The sequence below is a fragment of the Mesoplodon densirostris genome, chromosome 1 (assembly GCF_025265405.1).
Source record: "Mesoplodon densirostris isolate mMesDen1 chromosome 1, mMesDen1 primary haplotype, whole genome shotgun sequence".
Lineage (NCBI taxonomy): Eukaryota > Metazoa > Chordata > Mammalia > Artiodactyla > Ziphiidae > Mesoplodon > Mesoplodon densirostris.
The window spans coordinates 180,190,762-180,216,218 of NC_082661.1; the positions used below are offsets into that span (position 1 = coordinate 180,190,762).

At 43.9% G+C, this 25,457-nt stretch overlaps 1 protein-coding gene across 3 annotated transcripts in view; it reads right to left on the reverse strand.

Moving 5' to 3' along the window:
* The window catches only part of STOX1 (storkhead box 1), a 51,855-nt gene that overhangs the window by 25,595 nt on the left and 803 nt on the right, over positions 1 to 25,457 (reverse strand). The gene's annotated exons all lie outside the window — the stretch shown is intronic.

A 25,457-nucleotide genomic window follows, 5' to 3' on the forward strand; every position in this document is an offset into this window, starting at 1 on the left:
AATACAATGGGACTGACCTCATTCTGCCCTCGGGAGTCCTGCTGGGTAAGTGCTGTTTAAGACAAACCCAGGGACTTCCCCAATGGTGCAGTGGTTAAGAATCCGCCTGCCAATGCAAGGGACACGGGTTCGAGCCATGGTCTGGGAAGATCCCACGTGCCACAGAGCAACTAAGCCGTGCACAACTACTGAGCCTGCGCTCTAGAGCCCACGAGCCACAACTACTGAAGCCTGCGCGCCTAGAGCCTGTGCTCCGCAACAAGAGAAGCCACCACGATGAGAAGCCCGCGCACCACAACGAAGAGTAGCCCCCGCTCACCACAACTAGAGAAAGCCCGCGCACAGCAACGAAGACCCAACACAGCCAAAAATAAATAAAGTTATATAAGACAAACCCAATGGACTTAGTCCTAGCTCCCACTGGTCAGATTAAAACAAAATGACCAATGGAGTGGCATGTTATGGGACAATTTACCAGTAGCCAACTATGGAGAAACACAAGAGGTGGAAACGTTGGGTAGAGAGAAAATAGTTTTGTGTTTCTGCAGAGTTGGGTTTTTTTAAATAAATTTTCTGAAAACTTGGGATCCTGGGCTAAGAGCAAGTCTTACAAAATTAATTTGCAACTATACATACAGTGAACTCCACAGATTCACCCAACTCTGAAGGTATGTGTTTATATTTCAAGGGAAAATGAGGCCCAGGACCTTGGAGACATCTCCAGTCAAAAAACTGGAGCTTGGGCTTCCCTGGTGGCGCAGTGGTTGAAAGTCCGCCTGCCGATGCAGGGGACACAGGTTCGTGCCCCGGTCTGGGAAGATCCCACATGCCGTGGAGCGGCTAGGCCCGTGAGCCATGGTCGCTGAGCCTGCGCATCCAGAGCCTGTCCTCCGCAACGGGAGAGGCCACAACAGTGAGAGGCCCGTGTACCGCACACACACACACAAAAACTGGAGCTTATCTGACTGCTGGAAAGATGTGTTTACATTGCAAAAAGTTAGAGAACCCAGAGTGCTTTCCATCCTGTCTCCAAATAGCAAAGGTTTTTCTCCTTTCAGGAAGGGAAGGAGGGGCAATTAACTTCTGTGTATAAGCAGGGAAAATCAATTTTTCTCACTCCCACACCTATGGAATGTGCAGCCACTTGTGTGGGAGGTTTTTCCAACTGCTTCTCATGGAGCTGCCCCAGGACTGATGTAGTTGTTATATAAGTAATAATTAACCTGGTTCCACTTCAGGATGTCAGTGTGAAGAACTCCATGGACCACTTCCTAGCAAAACAAAGCTGGTGGAAACCATAAAACACTATTCAAAGTCTCTGGAAATTCTTCTAAGGGCATGCACCAAACAAGGAAACATTCTTTCAAGAAAACCTAGTAAAACTTGCTAAGAGAATTGAGAGTCTGTGGCAATTGGACCACCACCTTCTCCCTCCCCCATGTGTCCCTCCACTTCAGCTCAGCTTGATGAAAGTCCCACTTCAGGCAAATATGGCCAAGAAGTCAGGGCTCCCTCTCCTCAGCTCCCAATCAAGGTTTACCATATCTCGCTGGAAGGGGTAAGCTGCCAGCATTTTCCATCCCCTCCAACTCCAAGCCGAAGAGGCTAAATTTAAATTCCTGGTGAGTGTGGCTGAGAGATTTGGGGTTCCCTTCCTCTACCCAGTCTGTACCCACCCAGTCCTGACTCTAGCCCAGGAACAGCAGCCCAAGAATTCTGGGACTCCAACCACCTTCACCCCAGCTCACTCACAGGGCACAGGTTCCACCCTGGGAAAGCAAGCTGGTCTTCTCCTTGTGCCCAGTGCCCAGAGCAGTGGGTCATTTTGTCCGGGGGGGAGAGGCAGTCCATAAGAAAAAGTTTCAAAGCACTTCCCAAAGGAATGGATCTTATTTGAAAAGTGTGTAGGAAAGTTCAAGCCTAAAGGCACTCCTAAAGACAGCTCCTCTTAAGAATAATGAGCTAGGGGGCTTCCCTGGTGGTGCAGTTAGTAAGAATTCACCTGCCAGTGCAGGGGACATGGGTTTGAGCCCTGGGCCGGGAAGATCCCACATGCTGCAGAGCAACTAAGCTCATGCACCACAACTACTGAGCCTGCGCTCTAGAGCCCATGAGCCACAACTACTGAGCCCACGGGCCACAACTACTGAAGCCCACATGCCTAGAGCCTGTGCTCCGTGACAACAGAAGCCACCGCAATGAGAAACCCATGCACCGCAACGAAGAGTAGCCCCCGCTCGCCGCAACTAGAGAAAGCCCACGTGCAGCAACGAAGACTCAACACAGCCAAAAATAGATAAATTTAAAAAAAACACATTTAAAATAATAATAATAATGAGCTAGGGCTTCCCTGGTGGCGCAGTGGTTAAGAATCCACCTGCCAATGCAGGGGACATGGGTTCGAGCCCTGGTCCGGGAAGATCCCACATGCCTCGGAACAACTAAGCCCATGCACCACAGCTACTGAGCCTGTGCTCTAGAGCCCGTGAGCCACAAATACTGAACCTGCGTGCCACAGCTACTGAAGCCTGCACAACTAGAGCCCGTGCTCTGCAGCAAGAGAAGCCACCACACTGAGAAGCCCGCGCACCACAATGAAGAGCAGCCCCCGCTCGCCACAACTAGAGAAAGCCCATGTGCAGCAATGAAGACCCAGTGCAGCCATAAACAAACAAACAAACAAACAAATAAATAACGTTTTAAAAAAAAAAAGACTCCACACTGCCACTGCAGGGGGTATCGGTTTGATCCCTGGTTAGGGAACTAAGATCCCACATGCCACATGGCACAGCCAAGAAAAAAGAGTGGTGTAATACCAAATGAAGCAGATAACTAAGAGATCAGGACAAAAGACAAACAGAGCCCTGCTAAAACCACTGTCATCCCAGGGTGACTATGTGCATGACCAAGGCTGCACTCTCTGAGAAGCAATATCAAAGGCTTCATGCTGCAGGGGAAATAGACATTGCTAATATAGCCTAGTCAAGTCACAAAAGCAAACACAAGTCCAGAAGAGGGGAAAGAGGAATCTGTATCCTGAGTTGCTATATTACCTAAAAGGTCCAATTTTCAACATCACAAGACATGCCAAGAACCAGGAACCCATGACCCATATGCAAGGAAAAAGTAGAAACAGAAACTGCCTATGAAAGCAACTGGAGATCAAATTAAAGATGTCAAAGTAGCCATTATATGTTCTAAGAACTAAAGGAAACCATGCTTAAAGAAATAAAGTATGAAGACAATGTCTTGCTGAATAGAGACTATTGATAAAGAGAAACTAAAAACTAAATGAAAATCCTGGAGTTTAAAAGTACAATAATTGGGACTTCCCTGGTGGCGCAGTGGTTAAGAATCCACCTGCCAATGCAGGGGACACGAGTTCGAGCCCTGGTCAGGGAAGATCCCACATGCTGCGGAGGAACTAAGCCCATGCGCCACAACTACTGAGCCTGCACTCTAGAGCCCATGAGCCACAACTACCAAAGCCTACACGCCTAGAGCCCGTGCTCCGCAGCAAGAGAAGCCACCGCAATAAGCCCATGCACCGCAACGAAGAGTAGCCCCCGCTCGCTACAACTAGAGAAAGCCCACACGCAGCAACAAAGACCCAACGCAGCCAAAAATTAATTAATTAATTAATTAATTTTAAAAGTACAATAATCAAAATTTTAAATTCATTAGAGGAGCTCAATAGTAGATTTGAACTGGCAGAAGAATCAGTGAACCTGAGGTTAGATCAATAGAGATTACATAAACATTCCTAAAACAGAAAACAAAATGAAGAAAAATGAACAGAGCCTCAGAGAAATGTAAGACCCCTTTAAAGCCATCAGTCTATGGTTAAGGAGGAATACCAAAAGGATAGCAGAAAAAGAAAGGGGCAAAAAAATAATATTTGAATAGTAGTAAAATCTTCCCAAATTTGCTGAGAAATAATCTATACATCCAAGAAGCTCAAAGAACTTCAAGTAGGATAATTCTACACACAGACACATCAGAAAGAAAAACAGTGAAAGCCAAAGACAAAAACAAAATCATGAAAGCAACGAGAAAAAAAAAAATCCATCACATACAAGGGAGCCCCAAATAGATTAACAGTTGAGTTCTCACCAGAAACAACATAGGCCAGAAAGCAGTGTGATAACATATTTAAAGTGATGAAAGAATAATCTGTCTTTGACCCAGAATACCACATGTGTGCATTCTAGATAAAATTAATAAAGATGAATATTAAAAAACCAACAATGCTCTAATCAAAAGATTTTAAAATTTAATGACTTTTTACTGCCACAGTTGGAGGACAATTACATTAGAAAGTGAGTTAAGACCCACATGATTAAGTTTACTAATGGCGCAGTCAAAGGTCCTAGAATGTTGAGGCTCCCTCTTCCATCCTTTTTGCAAGGATGGAGTTGCGTTTGACTTCGTGTGGAAACGTGTTCCCCCTTATCATATCACAGAAAGATATTTGGTCTTTGTCCCCAGTTCCTGGCACAGAGCTCCTAAAACCTGTGGAACTTCCTGAGTGATAAAGGTAATTGGCAGGCCCCTAGATAGCCTCAGGATGGAGGCTGGCTGCCAGGAAGACCATGCCCTGATTAGAAGCCTGGAACTTTTCAGCCCCCCTCCCCAACCTCTGGGGGTGGGTAAAGAGCTGGAGACTGCATTGATCACCAATGGCCAATAATTTAACAAATCATATCTATGTAATGAAACCTCCATAAAAACTCCTACACAACAGAGTTAAGAGAGCTTCTGGGTGGGTGCTCTAGAGGGCATGATGCTCTGAACCCCTCTCCTATACCTCCTATGCAACTCTTCCATTTGGCTGTTCCTGAGTTGTGTCCTTTATAATAAACTGGTAACAGTAAGTAAAACACTTTCCTGAGTTCTAAGTTGTTCTAACAAATTATTGAGCCTGGGGAGGGTGCTGGTAGGAACTCTTGACTTTGTAGCCAAGTTGGACAGAAGTGCTGGTAATCTGGGGACCTAATACTTTCAACTGGCATCTGAACTGGGGATAGTCTTGTGGGACTGAACACTGAAACCTGTGTAATCTGACAGTAACTACCCAGAGCTAATTGCACAACACCCAGTTGGCATCTGCAGAGAATCCGAGAATTAGTAGGTGTCAGAAGGAAAAAACACCTCTCACCCTTCCTGCTTTCCCCTCATTCTCTATGCCTCCAACCTGTGTAACTGGAAAAACAACATAAAAGTCTAAGTATAAATAAACAAGATGTCATGGAATCTCAGCTACTGATAAAGTGTCAACTTTAAAATGAGTGTGTAACACAGAATTGAACTCCAAGGGAACTTTTGCAACACAAACCCACGAGGGGTTTCCCTACAGTTTAGTGAAGTTGAAAAGTTAGTGTCGGGACCTCCCTGGTGGTGCAGTGGTTAAGAATCCACCTGCCAGTGCAGGGGACACAGGGTCGATCCCTGGTCCGGGAGGATCCCACATGCCATGGAGCAACTAAGCCCGTGCACCACAACTACTGAGCCCACGTGCCACAACTACTGAAGCCCGCACGCCTAGAGCCCATGCTGTGCAACAAGAGAAGCCACCACACGGCAATGAAGAGTGGCCCCCACTCGCCACAGCTAGAGAAAGCCCACGCGCAGCAACGAAGACCCAACACAGCTAAAAATTAATTAATTTATTAATTAATTAATTTTAAAAAAGAAAAGTTAAGTGTCTTAGAAACCCTAGTGTCCACTGTTTCCTGAAGATAAATCATTTGGGTCCCCTTTGAGATTTGGGACCTATCCACATATATAATATTTATCTCCAAATCAACTGTATTACTATAATTACTGGGGAAACTTTATGTTCCTACTTTAAGTAGAAAATCAGTGCCATTTGTTAAGTAGAAGGTATGCCTTACTTAGTTCATTAAAAAAATGTTTAATGTTTAAATGTCTATCTAAATCAAATTCTGTTACCACCACCAGTGCTATACATGCCACACTTTGGAAAACAATGCCCTAAAATAATGCCCTAATCCACTGTGTGGGATGAAAGGGTAAGACCAGAAACAGAAGGCACTATCTGTGAAGTGCCCTGGGTTCGAGAACCAGGCTTCCTTCTGAAAAGACTGTTTTCAACTTTCTTTATAAAGGCACAAGTAACCACTAATCTCTACAGCGCTTTGATTCAGTTATAACAGAATACTAAAAAAAAAAAGTTCTTTTTATTACCAGGGCTTTCAACCAGTTAATGTTACTATGGGCAACTGTAGGGCTAGACAATTAAGATCAGTTTTAAGGACAAAACAGCCCTGGGATTTCTGAAAAGCACCATCACCAAATGCTATTGCTCTCCAGAGATGGACCATTTTATGTGACACACAATTACCATTGAAAGGGCACACCATTTCTTTATTCTCTTTTCTTAGCATTGTGGAGAGTCAGATGACGGAAAGTTTAAGAGAAACAGATTCTGGCGAAGGCTGTGACAAATAAAAAAACAAACATACAAAATAAAGCAAACATCAAAACTGCTCCTTGCTGGTAATTTTTCAACCTGTATTCCAGTAGGAATCAAAATCTGGAGAACAGGGATGAGAAAACAATCATGAAACAAATTCTAGGGACAAACATACCTACCTCATCCTGCTAAGCTTCCACCCTAATTAGCTTTCTGTTTCTGTGTACAGCCCAATCAGATGGGACAGGCCTCACACACCCAAAAACAGGGTGGGGACATGCCTTGAGTGCCCTGGTTCTCTTCAGTCTGATCCTTTTACTTGGTCTTAGGTGAAAGGGGCAGTAAAGCTGGGTTGCGCCTGACCTGGCTGAAGTCTGGCTGGAATTAGCACCTTTCAGTTATGGTCGATTAGTAGGGACTAGGGGCGGGCTCCTTGCCTCTGCCTTGCAGGAGATATGAATAGAAAAATGACAGATGGGACTTCCCTGATGGTCCAGTGGCTAAGACTCTGCGTTTCAAATGCAGGGGGTGCAGGTTTCATCGCTGGTCAGGGAACTCAGATCCTGCATGCTGCGTGGCCAAAAATTTTGTTTTTAACCTTTTTTTTTTTTTTCAATTTGGTTGCACTGGGTCTTTAGTTGCAGCAGACGGGCTCCTTAGTTGCGGCTCGTGGGCTCCTTAGTTGTGACATGCATGTGGGATCTATTTCCCTGACCAGGGATCGAACCCGGGCGCCCTGCATTGGGAGCATGAAGTCTTAACCACTGTGCCACCAGGGAACAGATAAAACAAAATAAAATTCTCAAAAAAAAAAAAAAAGAAAGAAAAAAAATGACAGATATCTTTTCCAGTGCAGGAAATGCTGCTCAGCCTAAGCTCCTGGGGCAAGGAGACTCATCACCCTTCACTGTGCCCTGCCTGGCACCGAGGTCAGAGCTGGCCTAGCATGGTCCTTGATAAACAACTAAAGGAAAGGTCTTGATCAATTCCAGGGAGGATACAGGCAGAGGAAAAGAGGACTTGAGAATATGTCTACCCTCGAATCCCCAAACCCACCCCAGACTGGACACAACAAACTCCCCAACAACCCAAGCCACCACAACAAACATGTATCTGCTAATGCTCTTAAATGTTAAACGGGGGTCATCTTTTGCTGCCTTTCAAAATATTTTTCCTCCCAGTTGATATGAATTTTCTAATTCTTCCCAAGGGATTTGTCCCTTTTTGATCCTCAGTGCCTCTGTGCCTCTCGAGAATTTAAATGGGTCTTCTGGGGTTTCCAGAACCTCATGCACCTGCACTGCTTACTCCTTGGTATCTAGAAGCCATTTGGTTTCACAGAAGGCTTTCAAAGACTCCATAGTTAAAGGTCAAAATTGACATTTGTAACAGTCAGGCACAAAGAAGATTTAATAAAGAGATATACTGTGTCCATACAGCAGAAGACCCAGTATTGTTAAGATGTGAATTCTCCTCAAATTAATCCACAGATTTAACACGTTCCTAATAAAAATCCTAGCGGGATTTTTGTTTTGTAGAAATTGACAAGATGAGTCTAAAATTTATATGGAAAAGGGGAAGGACCTAAAATAGCCAAAACAAAAAGAAACAAAGTTGGAAGTCTGACAATACCTGATTTCAAGTTTTACTACATAGCTACAATAATCAAGACAGTGTAGCACTAGTGAAAGGATTAGCATATAGATCAAAAGAACAGAATACAGTCCAGAAATAGACCAACACATGTGGTCAACTGATATGTGACAAAGGGCCAAGGTTATTCAATGGAGAAAGGACAGTCTCTTCAATAAATGATTCTTGAAAAACTGTACATATGCAAAAACAAGATAAGCCTTGACACATAACTCACACTGTATACAAAAATTTACATGAAATGCAACCATAGATCTAAATATAAACCTAAAAGTATAAAATTTCTAAAAGAAAACATAGGACAAAAATATTTGTGATTTCAGTTAGGCGAAGATTTCTTAGGTCACAACAAACACACAATTTTTAAAAATTGATAAATAGGATTTTATTAAAAATTTCTGTTCTTCCCAAGACTCTGGTAAAAAGAAATAATAATAAGACAAGCCACAGACTGGGAGAAAACATTTGCGAAACACATATCTGATAAAAGGTATATCCAAAATATATGAAGAACTCCTACAATTCAATAAGGGAAAAAAACAAACTTTTTTTTGTTAAGTGGGCAAAAGATTTTAACACACACTTCATCAAAGATACAAATGGCAAATAAGCACATGAAAAGATGCATTAGGGAAATACAAAGTAAAAACACAATGAAATACCACTATCCACCTATTAGAATAGCCAAAAATAATCAAACCAAATCAAATACAATATCAAAACTGAAACGGAATACTCATACATTGCTGTTGAGAATACAAAATGGTACAGTCACTTTGGAAAATAGCCCTCTAATCCCATGCCTAGGTACTTACCCAAGAAAAATGAAAACATACAGCCACACCAAGACCTGTTAGCAAATGTTTATTGCAGCTTTATTCATAATCACTAAAATCTGTAATCAAACCTAAATGTCTATCATCTAGGTGAATGTCTGAACATGTTGTGGAACATCTATATGATGGAATACTACTCAGCAACAAAAAGGGACGAATTAACAATACACACATTGATGAATCTCAAAAGCATTATCCGAAGTGCAAGAAGCCAGACACAAAGGCTACACACTGTATGATTCATTTATGACATTCCAGAAAAGGCAAAACTATAGAGACAGAAATCAGATCAGCAGTTGCCAACGGTCAGGGGTAGAAGGACGGGATTGATTACAAAGGGTCATTAGGGAATTTGAGTGGTGATGGAAATATTCTATATCTTAATTGTGGTGGTGATTACAAACTGTTTATATTTGTCAAAACTCAGACCTGTATACCTAAAAAGGTTCATTTTTCTGTATGTAAATTATACCTCACTAAACCCCCAGAAAAGAAGGCAAATATTTCATTTTTTAAATATAATTTATAGGGCTTCCCTGATGGCGCAGTGGTTAAGAATCTGCCTGCCAATGCAGGGGACACGGGTTCAAGCCCTGTACCTGGAAGATCCCACATGCCGCGGAGCAACTAAGCCCGTGCACCACAAATACTGAGCCTGCACTCTAGAGCCCGCGAGCCACAACTACTGAGCCCGTGTGCTGCAACTACTGAAGCCCAAGTACCTAGAGCCCATGCTCCACAACAAGAGAAGCCACCGCAATGAGAAGCCTGCGCACCACAACTAAGAGTAGCCCCCACTTGCCACAACTAGAGAAAGCCCGTGTGCAGCAACGAAGACCCAACACAGAGTCAATAAATAAATAAATAAATAAATAAATAAATAAATATTTTAAAATAAATAAATTAATATAATTTGTAAGTAACTGCACTTATGCAAGACTAATCAGCCATGGAAAATTCTGTATAGCTAGACCTTTCCATCAAATAAACAGTTAAAACTGATGGTCTTAGACTTGGGGGGGGACAAGAGCTGTTGTGATTTTTAAAGAATCTCACAAGGGAATTCCTATCCTTAATTAACTGTTAAAGAAATGGTGGAGAGCCTTAGAGAGGTAGGTACCTTATATCAACAAGAAGGGGATCATTTTGCACATTTTTTCCCCAACAGATAAATTTTTGAAGTCAATTATCATGTAACAAGCTTAATATTGCAAATGATCTTGAGCAAGCAGTTTCTGTTTCCTCATCTGTAAAAACTTAGCTGATCTAAAGAGTTCTCTGCATTGTAAAAGCTTAAAGCCTGACTTTCCTACCAGCATAATTTAGCTGAACCTCCAGGGGGCCACTGAACGCCCTCTGATCCAGGAAACCCGTGAACTCAAGAAAGGCAAACTCTACCCCTTCTAGAAACCTCCATTGTGTGTGGGGGGGGGGACGGGGGGGGCATTGGAAGGGTATAACATCTCCTGGATAGGGCATTTCCGCATCCAAATCCCACAACAACTTTGGAGCAAGGCAAGCATGGTGACTGCCATTTATAAGGAAAGGACTGCAGGATCAGAGTGCTGGGAAAACTCTGCCCCATGTCACATGATTAATATCCTTCAAATGGCTCCCCATGGCCCAGCCCCATCCTCCATCCTCCAATACTCATACCTGCCTAGGGAAGGGATGCTTTGGCAGTTTTTACTTTGTCTCTCTCCATCCCCCCATCACTGCTGCTCACACACAGTGGCCCTCTGTAGGGCAGGCCTCTGGGCCTACTCAATAAGCTGATCAACTACTTCCACAGGGAGATGCTTCATAGGAACTCAGAGTTTCCCAAGAATGCCTCAAACATCTCCACCAGAAGGAAATAGGCAAAAGAAGTTTCCATGGTAGAATAAACCTGGAGCACTTAGCCTTTTCTCCTGCCTCCTGGATGTAGACAATCAGCACACCAAGGTCTCCCAGAAGTCTTTGCAGTAATGAAACCTGTTTCAACGTGGTTTCCAAACTAACTTGGCTGGGAAGCTCTTTCACATAATACTTATTTACAAGTCACAGAGTTAGTGTTTCTGCACACACTTAGACCAACGCTATTAACATCTTTGCATTTACACTTTTAATTTTTATAATGACCTTTTTAGAAATCTTTTCTTTCCAAGAAAAAAAGATACATGTAATATGCTAACATTTATGTAAAAATCAGAAAGGACATATCTATATGTGGTGCTTACCTAAGCAACCCATTAAGTTAAAATCAAATTAAAATAACAGGTACTTTAAAAAAAGTAATACTTTAAAAATATAAAAACATTCACAAGTGCATGTGTGCACACACACACAAACACCCCAGCCACGATCAACACCAAAGATAACACAGCGACTGTTAATATTTGGTGTTTGTGCTTTAGTCCAACTTGTCTATTTTTGCTTTTGCTGCCTGTGCTTTTGGAGTCATATTCAAGAAATCATTACAAGGCCTCTGTCATGAGGGTTTTTCTCTATTTTTTTTGGAGTTTTACACTTTCAGGTCTTATATTTAAGTCAATTATCATTGACTTAATTACCCAGCAGTGAAAGCACTGAGTCCCAACCACCCATCAATTACCCAGCAGTGAAAGCACTGAGTCCCAACCACCAGACGGCCAGGGAATTCCCATTGTTGTCTTTTTGATAATAGCCATTCTGACAGGTGTGAGGTGATATCTCACTGTGGTTTTGGTTGCATTTCCCTGATGATTAGTGATGTTGAACATCTTTGAACGTGTCTGTTGGCCATCTGTATGTCTTCTTTGGAAAAATGTCTATTCAGGTTCTCTGTCCATTTTTTAATTGAGTTGGGTTTTTTTGATGTTGAGTTGTATGAGTTCTTTGTATATTTTGGATATTACCCCTCATCAGATATATCATTTGCAAGTATATTCTCCCATTCAGTAGGCTGCCTCTTTATTTTGTTGATAGTTTCCTTTGCTGTGCAAAAGCTTAGTAGTTTGATGTAGTTTGTTTCCCTTGCCTAAGGAGACATATCCAAAAAAATAATGCTCTTTGACTGATATCAAAGAGTGTACTGCCGGGCTTCCCTGGTGGCGCAGTGGTTGAGAGTCTGCCTGCTAATGCAGGGGACGCGGGTTCGAGCCCTGGTCTGGGAAGATCCCACATGCCATGGAGCAACTAGGCCCATGAGCCACAACTACTGAGCCTGCGCGTCTGGAGCCTGTGCTCCGCAACAAGAGAGGCCGTGATAGTGAGAGGCCCGCGCACCGCGATGAAGAGTGGCCCCCGCTTGCCACAACTAGAGAAAGCCCTCGCACAGAAACGAAGACCCTACACAGTCCAAAATAAATTAATTAATGGTAAAAAAAAAAAAAAAAAAGAGTGTACTGCCTATGTTTTCCTCTAGGAGTTTTATGGTTTCAGGTCTTACATTTAATTCTTTAACCCATTTTCAGTTTATTTTTGTCATTTCTTTTTCTTTCCTTTTTTTTTTTTTTTTTAAGCTGTACCACACGTCATGTGGGAGCTTAGTTCCTTGACCAGGGATCGAATCCGTGCCCCCTGCAGTGAAAGCACAGAGTCTTAACCACTGGACCACCAGGGAAATCCCTCGAGTTTATTTTTGTAAATGGTGTGAGAAAGTAGTCTAGTTTGATTCTCATGCCTGTAGCTGTCCAGTTTTCTCAACACCATTTATTGAAGAGACTGTCTTTTCCCCATTGTATATGCTTGCCTCCTCTGTCATATATTAACTGATCATATAAGCGTATTTCTGGGCTCTCTATTCTGCTCCATTGATCTATGTGTCTGTTTTTGTGCCAGTACTATACCATTTTGATTACTGTAACTTTGTAATATAGTTTGAAAGTGGGGAGCATGATACCTCCAGTTTTTTCTTCTTTCTCAAGATTGTCTTGGCTATTCAGGGTTGTCATTGAGACCTTGATAGAGAACACACTGAATCCGTAGATCACTTTGGGTGGCATGGACATTTAAAAAATATTAAGTCCTCCATTCCATGAACATTACCTTAAATTAACTTTAATTAACATAACAAAGGCTATATAAGAAAAGCCCACAGCTCATATCATAATCAGTGGGAAAAAACTGAAAGCTTTTCCTCTAAGATCAGAAATAAGACAAGGATGCCCACTCTCACCACTTCTATTCAACATAGTCCTGGAACTCCTAGCCAGAGCAATTAGGCAAGAAAAAGAAATAAAAGTCAGCCAAATTGGAAAGGAAGAAGTAAAATTATCTATTTGCAGATGACATGATCAAATATGAAGAAAACCCTAAAAACCCCACAAAAAAAACTGTTAAAATGAATCAACAAATTCATTAAAGTTGCAGGATATAAAATCGACATGCAAAAATTAGTTGCCTTTCTATTTACTAACAAAGAACTATTTGAGAAGGAAATTAAGAAAATAATTCCATTTGCAATAGTACCAAAAGAATAAAATCCTTAGGAATAAATTTAACTAAGGATGTGAGAGACTTGTACACTGAAAACATTGATGAAAGATAAGAAATAAATGGAAACATAGCTTGGTGCTTGCACTTTGTACTTTACAAAGTGTTTTCACGATAGTATCTCATTTGAGCCTGATGCCAATGCTGTGAAGTAGAAAGGGCAGGTAGAAGGCTTGCCAACAGACAAGGCAACCGAGGCCCCAAGAGGACTGGATGAGAAGCTGGTTATTCATCAGATTAGTGACAGGGGGTTAGATCTTGGGTGTCCTGCATGGCCTTTGGGCTCTTTCTACGGCCTTACTCAGATGACAGAGTAACCACTTAATGAGCACCAAGGGCATAAACTGCAGTGGACCACAGGGGTTATGTAACCCCGTCAAAGGCACCGCCAGTGCAGGCAACAATCTCTATGGAAGATAATACACACATAAGGCTGGGAAACATCTACACTGTATCATGTTAAATAGGATTATGAAAGTAATCACACACACATACATGTACTCTACTGCTTGATACTCTTCAGTGGCCTGAGGCTTAAATCCACATTCCTATTCCTCAGTATAGCAGTCAAGGCCTGTCACAGGCCAGCCCCTCTCCAGGCCCTTCATGCCACTGCCTACCTCCCATTCCATGCTCTGGCTGTGCTCGGCTGCTTGTGTTTCCTCATGTGGGCCACGCCCAGGGACACATGCCCTCTCCCCACCTCTTCTTAAAATCTGCTTCTCGGGCTTCCCTGGTGGCGCAGTGGTTGAGAGTCCGCCTGCCGATGCAGGGTACACGGGTTTGTGCCCCGGTCTGGGAAGATCCCACATGCCGCGGAGTGGCTGGGCCCGTGAGCCATGGCCGTTGAGCCTGCGCGTCCGGAGCCTGTGCTCCGCAACGGGAGAGGCCACAACAGTGAGAGGCCCATATACCGCAAAAAAAAAAAAAAAAAAAAAAAAAAAAAAAAAAAATGTACTTCTCATCAAGCTAACATCCACTTATTCTTTCCATCTTAGTTCAGGCATCATTTTCTCCTGGAACATGCACGCGTGCACACATGCATGGGACTCTTGGTCAGCTGTCCTTCTATCGTTCTGTATGATTCTGTATCACTTACTTGTCCATCTGACCCCTAGTCTATGAGCTCCTTGAGGCCAGGGCATGAGCCTTTTGTCCCTCTGAATTGTGTATGCACAGGGCCAGGCACACAGTAAAGGCTCAATGCATACCTAACAAATGACTGTGCGAGCACGGAGGCCCAGCATGGAGCGCTCCAACAGCCTCGCAACTTCAGACGCTTTGCAAAGCGGGATGCTATTAAAGAATCAAGATGTCTGGGAAGGAATAAGGGGAAGGTGCAACTTCCCTGATTGTGGAAAATATCTTAAGCAACTTCAGTGTGAGCTTTTGTCTGTTCTTCCCTGGGCCTCCTGACACAGGTGACTGGCAGGCTGATCTAGCCACAGGTTAGTGCCAAGCCAGGGGTTGGAAAACCTGAGCCAGTCAACAAAGCCAAAGTGAGCAGTGGACTGTTCACAGCTGAAGACCCAGAGGCCCAGAGAAATGAGGTGACTGACCTGAAGGCTCCCTGAAACTTAGCAGTAGGGTTAGTTCCAAAATCAGGCATCGGAATCCCAGTTCAGGGTTCTCTCTACAGCACCAGGCATACTTTGGATCTGAGGTAAGGCTCAAAGGGCTGTGGACCTGACCAGCACCACGGGTCTTACATAGGACAGGAAGCACATGACAAAAGGACAGACAGAGATCTTGAACATAAACATGTGCCAGACCAGCAACAATCAGCACAGGTCCCAGCGGAGATAGGCTATCAAGAGAATGAGAATCCAGAGACACATTTTCTTCTCCCTCCGTGTTAAAGATTCCCATGTGTTTGCTGCTTTCCTGACTTTGACTCTGGACAAGGCACAGGCTGAATGCCTCAGGTACCTTATCTTCAAAATAACCTGCAAAGCAGCTATTAGATCCTCATTTGTACCTATGAAAACAACAGAGCTGAGAGGGGTAAGTATTTAGCTCAAGGTCACAGAGCTAGTAAGTGGCAGGGCAGGAATTTGAACCTGAGTTTTCTCTACTAACCAAAGTGGCTTTGGGTGATCAGGAAACTTTAAACTACAGCTTTCAGTGACTCTTCAAGTCTCAGTTTTGCTGTCTGCAATTGAAGATAATTTTGTGCTGGTGTTCTTCAGTAGTAATCCATGTGAGATCCACAGGGGTATTTAAGAGGCTCAGTGCATGGTACAATGAAAGAAGGAAGATGACCATGTTTTAAAACAAACAGTCTGGGGCTTCCCTCGTGGTGCAATGGTTGAGAGTCCGCCTGCTGATGCAGGGGACACGGGTTTGTGCCCCGGTCCGGTCCAGGAAGATCCCACATGCCGCGGAGCGGCTGGGGCTGTGAGCCATAGCCGCTGGGCCTGCGCGTCCGGAGCCTGTGCTCCGCAAAGGGAGAGGCCACAACAGTGAGAGGCCCGCGTACCGCAAAAACAAACAAACAAACAAAAAAAAAACAGTCTGGAGCTGACCACCAAACTTTCTGGGACATTCATCCCTCAGCCAGCAGCAGAAGTAAGAATGGAAGTGTCTGAAACTCAAGGATGACTCAATAGTTTGCTTTTCCTTGGAGAGCAACAGACATGTAAATATACCCAGTGCTGGAGATCCTACTCATGGCAGACATGGGAGAAACTGAAGAGCACCCATCTCAGGCACCCAGTAGAGGGAACAGCATGCAAAGACAGCCTATGTGAGAGCCCAGTTTGTCCAGAACACAGCACCCAGGTCTGGCTGAAGGGAAGTGTGATGGTCAGTCTTATATGTCAGCCTGGCTAAGCTACAGCTCCCGTTACTCAATCAAATGCTAACCCAGGCTTTGCTGTGAAGCTATTTTATAGATGTGATTAAAGGCTATAATCAATTAACCTAAATAAGAGAGATGATTCTACATAATCTAGGCTTCCATCAGTTGAAAGGGCTTAAGAGAAGAACTGAGGCTCCCCAAAAGAAGAAACCCCACACATGCCCAGCGGCCTTGGCTTGTGCCTGTGAGTTCCAGCCTGTCCCTCCTGATGGCCAGACCTACAGATTTGGGACTTGCCTTGCCAGACCTCACAATCATGCAAAGCCAATTCCTTGTAATAAATCTCTTAATATATATCTCACACTGGTTCTATTTCTCTGATTGATCCCTAACTGATATAGGAAGACAGGCACGTCTCAGTAGGTGGGGATAAAGGAGAAGCTCAAGCTGGACCTGGATTAGAGAGCCCTGCAGTGCATGTTAAAGGCTCTGGACGTTTCCTGAAAAGATAAGGGGAGAAGCAGAAGGGATTCCAGCAGATGAAGAGCAGAATCAGATCTGCATTTTAGATGCTGTGAGTCTGTCTCCCTGTAGGATGGTGAATGAACTGGAGTATACAGGGCAAGACAGGAGGTGGCACCACAAAAAGGGAGGAAGCTGGAGCCATAATTCAGGTAGGAAATGGTGAGATCTTGGTTGGACAAAGGCCTAGCAGTGGAAGTGGAGAGAAAGGGGGTGGGTTGGAGAGAAAGGGGTGGGTTGGAGAGAAACTGAGGAGTTAAGCCTCGTAGAACTTGGTGACCTACTGGCTGGGGATGAGGGAGAGTGAAGAGGACTCCAAGCTGATTTTCAGGTTGATGGTGCTTTTCATCCAGCTGGACCTCAACGCTACATGGCAGCAACTAGAGGTGTCATCTCTCATGCACCAGCTGCCAAATCAAAACATGAAGCCAAGGACACTCATTAACTACCCAGATGCTACATACAGATCATCCAGCTTGATAACAAGAATATGCCTACAAGACACCCTGTTGTGAGCCCTTTGTCTCTTTTAGACTGAATCCTTCAGCTGCCCCTGTGCAGAATAAGGTAAAAGGCAACATCTGGCAGACCAAAGCCAGAAAAACATGGCTGGAAAGATTCTGGGTAGAAAGGAGGGAGGTGAGACCAGGGGCATGCTCAGAGCAGCTGTTTCTGCCATTTCCCAGACCTTGGAGTAGACCAAAGGCCTGGTGGGAATCCGATAGCCTCAGGGGGGAGAGTGAGTGCTGGGGCTCTGGCTGGTGAAAAATACCAGAGCTTCCACAGGAACCCTGGGAGAACTGGTGGTGAACAGAGAGGAAGACAAGAAACCCAAGCAACACCACCCACATCACAGCTTTGACTCCATTTTCTGTCTGCAAAATGGGCAGAGTTATTCCACTTACCACCAAACAGGAGAAAAGGGATAATCAAGCTAGAAAAGACTTGGAAAAAATACCAAGGTCTGTCTGGGAGAAGGAAGAGATGGAACAGAGGCATTTGTTTTAGTGACTGGCTAAATGATCTTGTCATGATCATTAGTTTCTTTATGGTCATGACTTTTTTTTTTTTTTTTTTTTTTTTTGGCTGCATTGGGTTTTCACTGCTGTGCACAGGCTTTCTGTAGTTGCGGCGAGCAGGGGCTACTCTTCGTTATGGTGCACGGGCTTCTCACTGCGGTGGCTTCTCTTGTTGCAGAGCATGGGCTTTAGGCGCATGGGCTTCAGTAGTTGTGGCACGTGGGCTCAGTAGTTGTGGCTCGTGGGCTCTAGAGCGCAGGCTCAGTAGTGGTGGTGCATGGGCTTAGTTGCTCCGCAGCATGTGGGATCTTCCCGGACCAGGGATTGAACCCGTGTCCCCTGCACTGGCTGGCAGATTCTTAACCACTGCACCACCAGGGAAGACCCATGGTCATGACATTTTAAAAGAGGAAAAGACAGGACCTAAAAACATTCATTAATGAAGTTTTGTTTCTAATAACGGTGGACAAGATGCTACTAGACTAACCCTCTTGAAAATAACAACCATAACCTTTGGACAAAATAGAAAAGCTTTTACCTGAACGTACTGAAAAGCAAACAAAATCAGGTAGAAACCGGAGGGGTGGTCCTTTTGGAAGGAAATGGCAATGGATAAGTTTCCCATTTCTTTTTATAGCTCTTCACCTAAAGGCAGGCTCCATTAGGAGCCAGGCCAGGAGGCTAAAACTTTGGTAGAAACCCAAAAGCCGGTCTTACTGGCTTAAAGAAGCTAAGGCCACTCTGGAGCAGCTACAACAGCAAGAAAGTGATGCTGGAAAGGACTGAGCCAAGGAGGTGGAACCCCAAAGTCTGCATATAAACTCAGTCTGACTCTATGGCTGAACTATGAACTATGGGAGGGCATAACCTCCTTACTTTAAGAGATTTTAGCTGCCATTTACTACAGGGGAAACAGAGTTCAGAGATTTGAGCCCAGCCACATTAACTGCCTGATAAACAGAAAAATCAAACTCTACAGAGGAACATAACAATCCAGTCTCTAAAACATATCACTCATAATGTCAGAGATACAATCCACAGTACTAAACAACACAGAAACAGGAAAATGCGAACCATTCAAAAGAAAAGGCAACCAATGAGACTGACCCTGAGATGACTGAGATATTAGAATGACAAGGATTTTTATAGAAGCTGGTATAACTATGCTGAAAGATTTAAAAAGAAAACATACTTGTAATGAACAAATTGGAAATCTTATCAGAGAAACAAATTATTAAAAAATAACCAAATGGGGGCTTCCCTGGTGGTGCAGTGGTTGAGAGTCCGCCTGCCGATGCAGGGGACACGGGTCCGTGCCCCGGTCCGGGAAGATCCCACATGCCGCGGAGCAGCTGGGCCCGTGAGCCATGGCCGCTGAGCCTGGGCGTCCGGAACCTGTGCTCTGCAACGGAAGAGGCCACAACAGTGAGAGGCCCGCGTACCGCAAAAAAAATAAAACAATAAAAAATAACCAAATGGGATCTACCCAAAAATAAAAATATATGTCCACACACAGACTTGCAGCATATGTTCATAGCAGCATTATTCATAGTGGCCAAAAAGTGAAATCAACCCAAATAACCATCCACTGATGAACAGATAAGCAAAACGTGCTATATCCATACAATTAATATTATTCAGCCATAAAAATGAATGAAGTACATATGATACAACACAAATGAACCTTGAAAACATTATGCTAAGTGACATATACCAGATACAAAAGATCACATTTACGTGTGATTCCATTTACATGAAATGTCCAGAATAGGCAAACTCATAAAGACAGAAGGTAGATTCGTGGTTGGCAGGGGCTCAGGGGAGGGGAAAATGGGGATAAATTGCTAGTGGGTACAGTGTTTCTTTTGGGGGTAATGAAAATGTTCTGGAATTAGATAATGGGGATGATTGCATAACATTCTGAATATACTAAAACCCAATGAATTGTATACCTTAAAATGGTTAATTTTATATGTGAATTAAAAGGTAAGGTAAAAAACATTATGGGAAACTGGGTGATGAATATAAAACTCTGTACTATCTTTGCAATTTTTCTGTAAATATAAAATTACTCCAAGGACTTCCCTCGCGGTCCAGTGGTTAAGACTCTGCGCTCCCAATGCAGGGGGCACAGGTTGGATCCCTGGTCAGGAAACTAAGATCTCACATGCCTTGTGGCATAGAATAGAATAGAATAAAATAGAATAGAATAATTCCAAAATAAAAAGTTTATTTTAAAGTAATTCTATATATAATGGCATCCAAAAACATTCTTAGGAACATAAATTAAAAAATATATTCAAGACCTGTACACTTAGAAGTACAAACCATTGCCAAGAGAAATTAAGAACACTCAAGCAGAGTTATACCATATTCATGAATTGTTAAGATGTCAATTCTCCCCAAATAAGGGTGACCAATCATCCCAGTCTGCCTGGGATGGAGGGGGTTCCCAAGATGCAAGAATATCATTTCTAAAACCAAGGCAGTTTGGGGAAAACCAGGATGAATTTTGCATCTAACTTCAAAGTGATCTACTGTTTCAATACAATCCCAATTAAAATCTCAGCTGTTTTTTCTTTTTTTTTTTTTAGAAATTGACAAGCTGATTCCAAAATTTATGTGGAAAAACAAAGAACCTAGAGTAGCCAAAACAATTTGGAGAAAGAACAAAGTTGGAGGACTCACAATATCTGATTTCAAGTCTTACTAAAAAGTACAGTAAGTACAGTATTGGGTGAAAGGATAGACTCAAGATGAATGGAAATAGACCCTCACGTATATAGTAAACTGATTTTCAACAAAATTACAAAGGAAATTCAATGAGAAAGGCTAGTCTTTTCAACAAATTGTCATGAACAACTGGACACCCATATGACAAAAAAAAAACCCAAAAACTTCCAACTACAATTCATACCATTCACACAAATAACTCTAATGGATCATAGACGTAAATATTGAACCATAAAACTATAAAACTTCTAGAAGAAAACACAGGAGAAAATCTTTGGGGCATGCAAATTAAAACTACAAGAGGGCCTCCCTGGTGGCGCAAGTGGTTAAGAGTCCGCCTGCCGATGCAGGGGATACGGGTTCGTGCCCCGGTCTGGGAGGATCCCATATGCCGCGGAGCGGCTGGGCCCGTGAGCCATGGCCGCTGGGCCTGCGCATCCGGAGCCTGTGCTCCGCAACGGGAGAGGCCACAGCAGTGAGAGGCCCACATACCGCAAAAAAAAGAAAACTACAAGATACCACTATATACCACCGGAATAGCCAAAATTAGAAAGACTGACAACATCAAGTGTTGACAATGATGTGGAGCAACCAAAATGTCTCATTTCATGGGTAGGAGTGTAAAATGGTACAACCACTTTGGAAAAAGGTGTCATAAAACTAAACATAACCCACTCAATGAGTCAGCAATTCCTCTCCTAAGTAAGGACCCAAAAGAAATAAAAGCTTAAAAAATGTGTACACAAATATTCATAAAAGCTTTTTCATAACAGCCATATTGGAAACATCCCAAGAGTTCATCTAGGGGTAAATGAATAAATGGTGGTATATTAATATAATGGAATTCTACTCAGCAATAAAAAGGAACAAATTAGTAATGCAACAGAGATGAATCTCAGAAACATGAAGCTGAGTGAAAGAATCCTCACACAAAAGAGTACATAGAATATGATTCCATTTACTTGAAGCTCTTGAACAAGCAAAATTAATTTACGGTTTAAAAAATCAGAATAGTGGTTACTTCTGAGGGTGGGGGAAGAGCTGACTGGGAGGGGGCAAGAGGGAACTTTCTAGAGTAATGGTAATGTTCTAAATCCTGCTGGAAACTTGGGTTACACTCATGTATAGTACTTGGAAAATGCATAAAATGCTACACTTATGATTTGTGCATTTCACTAAATGCAAATTTCACTTTAAAAATTCCATTAGCTACTAAACCCAACAGAATGCCCTACTGCCAGTTCATGACTTCAGAAACAAGGAAGAATAGGAGTTGGACAATTCCCTCTGCTCAGCATCTCTACACACTCCCCTTGGACACTCCCCAAATCAGATAAGGATAAGTCATTTGCCCAACTCTTGTACCAATCAGGCACCAGGTACCCTTGAGCTGTTCTTCTCCCAAACAAGATCCCAAAATAGATTCTGAAATTTATACCTAGTATAAAAGAGTGATTGGCCTCTACTCTTCCTGGGCACTTGTTTTTGTTTTTGTTTTGCAGCACCATGTGGCACGTGGGATCTTAGTTCCCTGACCAGGGATCAAACCCGTGCCCCATGCAGTGAGAGCGTGGACTCTTAACCACTGGACGGCCAGGGAAGCCCCTCAACTATCCCCTCTTGAACTGAATATGAAATAAACAGGCCGACTCCATTTTCTCTGAGAACACATGCAACTCTAATTGAAAGATACATTAAAACATAGAAAAAAATGAGAACAGTACCTAGCAGATGAATACATTAATGAAGCAAGTATTTTGAAGAAGCCACAGGCTTTTTTCTTTTTTTCTTTTCTCGGCCCCGCTGTACAGCTTGCAGGATCTCCGTTCCTCGACCCGGGACTGAACCCAGGCCACGGCAGTGAAAGCCCAGAATCCTAACCACTAGGCCACCAGGGAACTCCCCACAGGCATTTTTATTTTTATTTTCTTTCAATGAAAAAAGATGAAAGGCCACACTGAGCCTTTCATCTAAAAGAGTGGGGATACCTCAGCTATAAATTTCGAGGAACAAACTACTTTGGCCAAGTAGCCATCCCTCCCTTACCCCAGGAGGCCATGATTAACCTTTCAACTCCCCAGTGGGTGTGGTCCTCTAGCAAGAACTGATTCACCCAAACAAACACAGGTGTCCCCCACCTGTACCACCTGCAGTGGCTCAGCCTGGGAAGCAGAGGACTCCCTCCAACTTCCAGAGCTCAACCCTTTCATTTGTTAAGGTTATTTGCTAATTAAAAAAAAAAAAAAGAGAGAAACAGAAAACACTTGAGGACTAGAGCACAAAAGAAGAGTTAGCTCCTGGTGATCCTGCTAAAGATCCTTTGTCCCCTTTTTAGGGAGATGCTGTCAGCCTGGAAACTATTTTTCTCATCAGAGTAAAGCTGAGGTAGAGAAAGTGAAGAGGGAAAGAAGAGGCACAAAACATGGAGAAAACATAAAGTCCTGCAGACCTTAAATTCAGGTCTGTCCCTGGGGCTCAGGTTGCTCCTGTCTGCTCGGCCATGGCGCTCCTTCCTCATATCTTATGAGGCCTCCATGAGCCCCAGGTCCAGAAGCCCAGGAGAAGGACCCGTGGAGCACAGTGGGTTTATAAAGCTGATGACCACCCCACCTCCCCTCCCTGCATTTTCTCTGAGCAGATAAGCAACATTCCCTACGCCCAAATGCTCTTATGTAGGAGTGAGCCTTAAAAAACAAAACAACAACAAAATCTATAGCAAAGAGACCAAATTGATCTGACCAAATTGACTCTTTTGTCTTTTTCTAGAATTTTGCTCTTTCCCACAAAGTAACAGCAAGAGTGGAATGAGAACCTGCAATAGTTCTCAGCTGCTCTTCCTTGCCTTCTTGGAAACCCATTTTAGCCTCTGGAAGCCAATAATGCCAGATTTGGGAAAGCAAGCAGACTGAAACTTCCAGTTTCTTTGGGAGAAGTCAGCTTCTCCTGCATTCAGCACCTTCTGGGACTCTTAAGATGACCCAAGAGCTGCACTGATGCCTCCTCTCCTTTGATCTGACCCAAGGACCCCCAAGTGAGAGTAGTAATTAGCAACTCTATTCAAAACAAACCTCCCTCCCCATGTGCATCCACCGACTAGCATCAAATAAGATCTTTCCCTGTTTTGCTCCTCAAAATGTCCTAAGAGCTGGTTTTGTACAAATTACAGCTAAATGTCCAAATTCTTATCAGGACTCTGTTAAAAACCTCAAAATCATTCCTGCCAAGAGCCCCACATCAGGGGAGATGACCCAGTGCAAAGACCACTGTATTGCACACTCCACCGACTACAGTGTCCATCACATCCTGAACTGTGCAATAAGGCAGCACTACCTAGTGGGTGGAGAATCAGAGTACTTGATAATACGTTCACGTTGTCCACTGCATCTTTCAGATGGCAGAACACAGGGCCAACCCAGGAACCAGCATTCACCACTGCTGGCTGGACCCCAGGTGGCGGCATCACGGCTGCCTCTGGCTTAGCACAGGCCCTCTCTATTTCACCCTCAGGTCCAGACCCCAAGCCCATCCACTCCCTCTCTGCAATGTACTCTATGCTCACCCTCTGAAAGGGGGTGGGGGAACGAGAGAATGCAACCACTAATTCAAACCAGAAAAACCCGAGGACACAGAACTGAAAAGAGTTTTTCATCCAGTCTGTCCGAAAAACCCCTTCCCCTTTAAGAATTTTGGCTTGGCTACTTGGCTCACCGCTGTCAACGCCAGAAACCTATTTTCTTCACTCACTCCTGCAAATAAAAGGAAGTGAGGGCCTCCCTGGTGGCGCAGTGGTTGAGAGTCCGCCTGCCGATGCAGGGGATACGGGTTCGTGCCCCGGTCTGGGAGGATCCCATGTGCCGCGGAGCGGCTGGGCCCGTGAGCCATGGCCGCTGGGCCTGCGCATCCGGAGCCTGTGCTCCGCAACGGGAGAGGCCACAACAGTGAGAGGCCCGCATACCGCAAAAAAAAAAAAAAAAAAGAAAAGAAAAGGAAGTGAAATGTGTGCATGTGGCTTTGCAACTGAGCTCTTTTTTGCGCTTAAGGGAAGAAAGGTGGGGGTCGGGGGTAGAGGTACCACATAGAACTGGATGCATGGAGGTGAGAAGCCAAGGTGTAACCTCACTGGCCTGGGATGTGGAGACGTCATCTCTGACTAGATAATACACAACATCAAGTGCCTCATGCTACCCTGCTGCTTTACACCTGGGGACTAAAACAAATGTTTTTTATTTGCTGTTCCTTCTCCTCCCCCTCCTCCTAGGATGATTTATGGGCTGAGACAGAGAGGGGTTGCTTGGTAGGAGTCAAAATTTGGGGCTGGAACAACTGGTGACTTGTCAACAGCACACCATCAAATGGTCCTCACCACCCCACTAAATGCAGACAGAACCAGCCTGTGACAAGGAGCTGACACCCACCTGAGTTTAGTAGGTTAACAGAGACCACTTGGCGGTGCAGTGGTTTAAGTTCTCAAACGAGAAGCTATTTTATACAAGCAAAAAGCTGCTGTCTGTCTCCTAACAAACGGGCTCTCTGAAAAGATTGGAAAGGAGGAACTCTCTCTATTTAGGTAATGGGATGGGATGTGTCCACAGCACCATTTGTTATTTCTTTTTCCCTAGCAGTTAACAACCCCAAACCTTCCGCTAGGCCCTGATCCAAGACCACCACAGCATCCAGTACAGCAGGGCAGGAAAACCACAGCCTGTAGTCCGCTCCTAGTCTGTCATTTGAAACAAACAAACAAATGGACTTCCCTGGTAGTGCAGTGGTTGAGAATCTGCCCGTCAATGCAGGGAACGTGGGTTCGGGCTGGTCTGGGAAGATCCCACATGCTGCTGAGGAACTAAGCCCGTGAGCCACAACTACTTAAGCCCGCGCGCCTAGAGCCTGTGCTCCACAACAAGAGAAGCCACCGCAATGAGAAGCCCGCGCACCACAACGAAAAGTAGGCCCCTCTCGCCACAACTAGAGAAAGCCCGCACGCAGCAATGAAGACGCAACGC